The sequence below is a fragment of the Oppia nitens genome, unplaced genomic scaffold (genome assembly GCF_028296485.1).
Source record: "Oppia nitens isolate AA-2021 unplaced genomic scaffold, nextdenovo-longstitch-racon4-pilon3 scaffold2_pilon_pilon_pilon, whole genome shotgun sequence".
Lineage (NCBI taxonomy): Eukaryota > Metazoa > Arthropoda > Arachnida > Sarcoptiformes > Oppiidae > Oppia > Oppia nitens.
In genome coordinates, this window is record NW_026533210.1 from 5,206,705 (window position 1) to 5,212,704 (window position 6,000).

Consider the following 6,000-nt stretch of genomic DNA (forward strand, 5'->3'; position numbering starts at 1 on the left):
ATATTATCTGTTTCCTCGCGTTAAAAATCCCAACATGCTTCTCTCTCTCTCTCTCTCTCTCTCTCTCTCTCTCTCTCTCTCTCTCTCTCTCTCTCTCTCTAGGCCCCATAGAGAGATAGACAGACACAGACAGACAGACAGACAGACAGAGAGAGAGAGAGAGAGAGAGAGAGAGAGAGAGAGAGAGAGAGAGAGAGAGAGAGAGAGAGAGAGAGAGAGAGAGAGAGAGAGAGAGAGAGAGAGAGAGAGAGAGAGAGAGAGAGAGAGAGAGAGAGAGAGAGAGAGAGAACTTATATAATAAAATCGGATACAATTTAATATATATATATATAATAAAAAACATTATGACATATCATAAGTGTCCCACAGAGAGACTGTCATTGATTTATATATATTTATTTTATTTTTTAGTTTTGTTATTATTTTTTATTACACAAAGATTGCTCTCTCTCTCTCTCTCTCTCTCTCTCTCTCTCTCTCTCTCTCTCTCTCTCTGAAAGAGAGAGAGAGAGAGAGAGAGAGAGAGAGAGAGAGAGTATCAATAATTTATAAGAAACATTGTTAACAAATAGTCTCACATATTGACTAAATTCACTTTTGTATAGTTTTGTTGTTGTTGTTGTTTATATAACTTATATATCAATATACTATTATATATATATATATATACTTTATAAACTTCTTATCCTATTTTATTTAATAAGAAAACAATAAATTTATTTATCAAATCAATTGGCAATAATTGAAGATTAATGATTATTGCAAAAACTGAGCCAAATATAAGACGTTAAACTTGACACTAACACACATACACACTGAGAGAGAGAGATAGAGAGAGAGAGAAAATAAAAATTTAATAAATTAATAGCTTTAAACTCATAGTATTGTTTTTTTTTATAATATATATATATATATATCAGCCGATATCAGTATAGTGATTTCTGATTACTTTTGATTAAAATGCACTGTGGCTTAAGTTTATTATAATATATTTCATCTAGAACAAATACACTGGCGTTAATATTTATTTTAACTAATTTTTATATTTTATTTACGATATTATATAAAAAAGTATTATTAAATTTGTGTATTATCCGTTTTTTTGTTTTTTATCTTGTCAGTAATTATGTTTTTAAGTAAGGGACCGTATAATAATCGTGATATCGCCTGATATATATTGTTTATTAGCGCAATAATTGATAATAATTGATAATAATATTTATGAAACAATAAAATTTTATTAATAATAYATTATTGATTTTTTTAGAAATTATTTTTACAAATATATTTATAAATTAGAAGTTAATGTCAATAAAATAAAATCCTAATTTATTTTAATTAGCTCAATTAAATCAATTTGCTTAATAATATTTTATATTATTAAGCAAATAAGTCTAACTATTTTTTATTGAAAGCYAAATTAATTGAATCTATTATTTAAGAATATATATATATTATTTATTTGCTATAATATTTATTTTGTTCATAAATATAATAATGATTTAATAAATGTAATAATTTAGCAAATAATTGCACAGTTAGATCATTAATAATAAAAAATAAATAAAATAAAATAAAATACAGAGATTACTATAATAATTCAAACTAAAGTTATTGGAAAAAATTATTTATATATTTTCTATCTTATTTTCTATTTATATTTTAATATAGTATCAATTATAATAATTATGATACTAGATTTAATATTTAGGAAAATTGCATATCAATACTTAAAATAGTAATATTTGTCTAGTATTTTAATATAACTATTATATGTATYATATATTACATATTGCAAAAACATTTTAATTAATAATATTTTATGTCAATAATATCGTATTGCGTTTTTTATCCTTTTTTTATATTAATTATTTAATTAATTTGCATAAATATCAATAAGATATAATAAGTTTATTTGATATAATTATTTCAATTTAATTATAACACATATAAATATTTTTTTCTACTATAACTACTACTACTAATACTACTACTACTAAAATTATCATCATTTTGTGATATAATGAGTGTATTTATTTTAATGATCTGTAAAATGTGATGTTAAGACAGTGAAAGACAAAACATTTTGACAAAAACAATGTTTATCTAAAACACACAMATAAGTAGACAAAAAATAGCGATAATAAAAAATATAGTTTTTATGTGTTGTAATTAATTTTGTTGTTTTTTGCTTTCCATATAAGTTTTATTTCAAGCCCTAAATCTTGTTGGCTGTCAATTGTCATACAATATAAATTTATATACAATAYATATATATATAAATCTGTATGATTATTGCATATAGTATATACTGTATTATATTTATTACTAATAAAATTACTATCATCATCATCATCATCGTCACTATTATTATTATTAGCTATATTTAAAAATATAGAAATTTTTCTGCTGAAAATTTTGCAATAATTTATATATGAAAAACATTAATACTAGGTATTACAAAATATAGTATTAACTTGAATATTACAGTATATATATATATATATAATTAATATAATTATAGAAATTAATATAAAATATATATATAATATAAATATATAATTATATATATATATATATATATATATATATATATATAYAGCACTTAAATGTATAATATATTTATAGATTGTATATAGTGTTAGATATATATATTTGTATATTAGTACGTCATATGGTATAAGCACACATACACTTAATATTGATGATTATGACTTGTAATACAATAGCCCATCCAATAGTTATAGTCGTCATCATTATTGGACATTAAAATGACACATAAAATAGTATATATATAACAATATTATGTGCCTATAATATGATGCCTAGTTATATACTTTAATACAATGTGATGAGTGGCACAACACACACACATACATACACACACATCACACACACACACACAKACATAGACACACACACACACATACACACACACACACACACACACACACACACACACACACACACATACAYACACACAYCATCACTAGTTGTGTTAATCTCAGTGTTTAAATGACTAAATAAACAAAAATAAAGTCAAACAATACAAAAAACACKACTACAACAACGTAAGCGTAAATGGTTATTGAGTTTCAACCAATTTTCAATGACACAAATGATAGGACACTACAAACACAACTTAACTTTATATAAACAACAAATATTTTTATAACTACTATATATTTTGAAACTACGAAAAAAGTTAATTTTCAAAAATAAAACGATTATAGCTTTTATTCTATAAATATAAATATACAGAATATTCWATAATTAAATGTTATTATTAACACTGAAAACCTATAGATATAACATTTATTTTAAACAAAAAACTTTTYTTTCTCTCTCTCTCTCTCTCTCTCTCTCTCTCTCTCTCTCTCTCTCTCTCTCTYTATGTGTGTGTTCTGTTATTTTGTCATTAATAACGATAAATAATTATATCATTTGTTTGGACAATTTTTTTTATTATAAGTAAGTGATCATTATTTAGTTAACAAATGTTCACATATTGGCTGAAAAACTAATGATTATTTGTGTGTATAAAATAATGTGAATTACTTTTTTTAGGACTAGTTTAGTACAACTTTGAGTTTGTTTTATAGTCAAATTCAATGATGACATTAGATTTATCTGTGAATTTGATACAATATTTTGTTGTTGTTATTTATTTGACACTAAATATATATTTTTGTTGTTGTATTAGTATTTTTTTACTCTTTTACTGTATAATACAGTGTTTATATCTCTGGGAATATCTCTTTGGCTTACTTTTAGCAATGAACGGATAGATTACAATTGGGTAGGGATTGGGTGCCAAATGATTGTCTAACGACTCTTATGGAAATAATCTGATGCTATGTGAGAGTCAAAGTAAGAGAGAGAGAGAGAGAGAGAGAGAGAGAGAGAGAGAGAGAAATAGATATTTCTTTTCACAAATGATAACACATTAATAGTGTACTTTACGGAGTCAGTCATTAATGTTGTGGATATTAAATACAATTGTTTGTCGGTTTTGTGGCTAAGCATCACTTTTTTTTATTGTTGTTTCGGTCTTTTTTGTTTTGTTTTTTATTATTATTATTATTATTATTAGACATATATAAGAAATAAGACACAAAATACATATACAATATATTATTAGAATCATCATTACTATTGTACTGTATATCTATATTTTTCTTATTAATAAATCATTAACTGTTTTACTACTTATATTAATAGTATTTTTACTACCATAGATATATATATATATATATATATACAGTATATATATCATACTATAACAAACACAACTACCGGTCCCGGAATATATTGATTTTATTATAATATGAAAAAAATATTATCGTATTAGTAAAATACATGAAAATAGTGTTATTTGAATGATAATTATATATTTGTATATTTTATAAAATTTTATAAAAACTATTACTATTTTTTTTGTTCCGATTTAATACAATGTATAATCTATTCACAATAAAAAMTGACATGTATAAATCAATTTTATTTTTTAAAGCAATGTCATTTTTTAAACATAATTTTATCAGTAGGTGATTTTTAATATATTTCAAATGTAGGATAAACATTAAAAAGCAATTATATAGCCATAAAAAACATTGAATAAATATATTTTGCAATTGATTTGCTGTCGTAAATCAAAAAATTGTTTTTTTTGTTTATTAATGAAAACTTTGAAAATAAAACAAACAAAATAAACAAAGAAAAGTGATTTATTAAAGTGATTTTATCGTAATATTTTATTATAACTTTTATTAACAATAACAATATTTTTGATATATATATATAWAAATTATTTTTTATCTCTTTRTATATATGTTATAATAATAATAATTAAAAATAATAATTAATGCATAAAAAATTRTATATATACAAATATTTTAAAATACATAGTGTATAGTTAATATTTGTAAAAATTATAATGCTCATTTAATTAAACTATATTAATTATTTAAGTAAAATTTCTATATATAAATTATTTAATAACAATCTAGAGTAATTTAAAATACTAAATTAAAAAGAATATTTAAATATAACCATGGCAATTTTACTGATAWATATAAATTTATTAGTTTATAAAATAAGAATAAAAATAAAAATTAAAATGAGAGGTCAGGGATGTCCTTATCTATGAATAAGTCATATAATCAAAAAAATATATGAATCTTTTTTTTGGTGTTTTATTAACACTGTATATAACATTATAAAGAAATTGCTTTAAGGAACGGATGAATAAATAGATAGTATAGACAGTATAATAGCTGTTTGACAGTTCATATGTCAAGTAAGTAAACGAGTGGACACTGACTGATAGAGGGAATAGGAGGATAAAAGAGAGAGAGAGAGAGAGAGAGAGAGAGAGAGTAAAAGAGTGTATTATTGTTTGACTACTTGAAACCCAAAATTAACTTTAGAGTCTAATTCATTAAAAGGATTGTCCATTTAGTTTGTTGATTCAAATACAACACACAAACACACACAACATATTCCCATATAATAAGTAATAAGACGGACTGATCTCTAATTGATTTTGCCTTATATTATCAGTAAATACTGTTTTAGTCACACATATTGTACACATACAGTACATCACATAYATATACACACACACACAACAAATCTATACATTACTGTATTATCGATTACCAATACTTGACATTTGACATGTGGTACTATAATATATGTCAATAGATTAATGTGTAAATACTAATATCAATATCATTTATTTATACCGTATGTACAATTTTTATTGTATTTATACTGTTATACATTGTATTGTTACAATATTAAATTAAACAAAATTCAACATTGGTTAATTATGTTTATACTGTATGCACTCTACTGTAAACATTTTATATATTTTATCAATTAACATTTAACATTAGATAACATTAAACATTGAACAACACAATATTTAATCTAGCATGACAAACTAAACTATTAGTTTATCATTATAATTTGATCAATAAACTTATTTTTATTTTG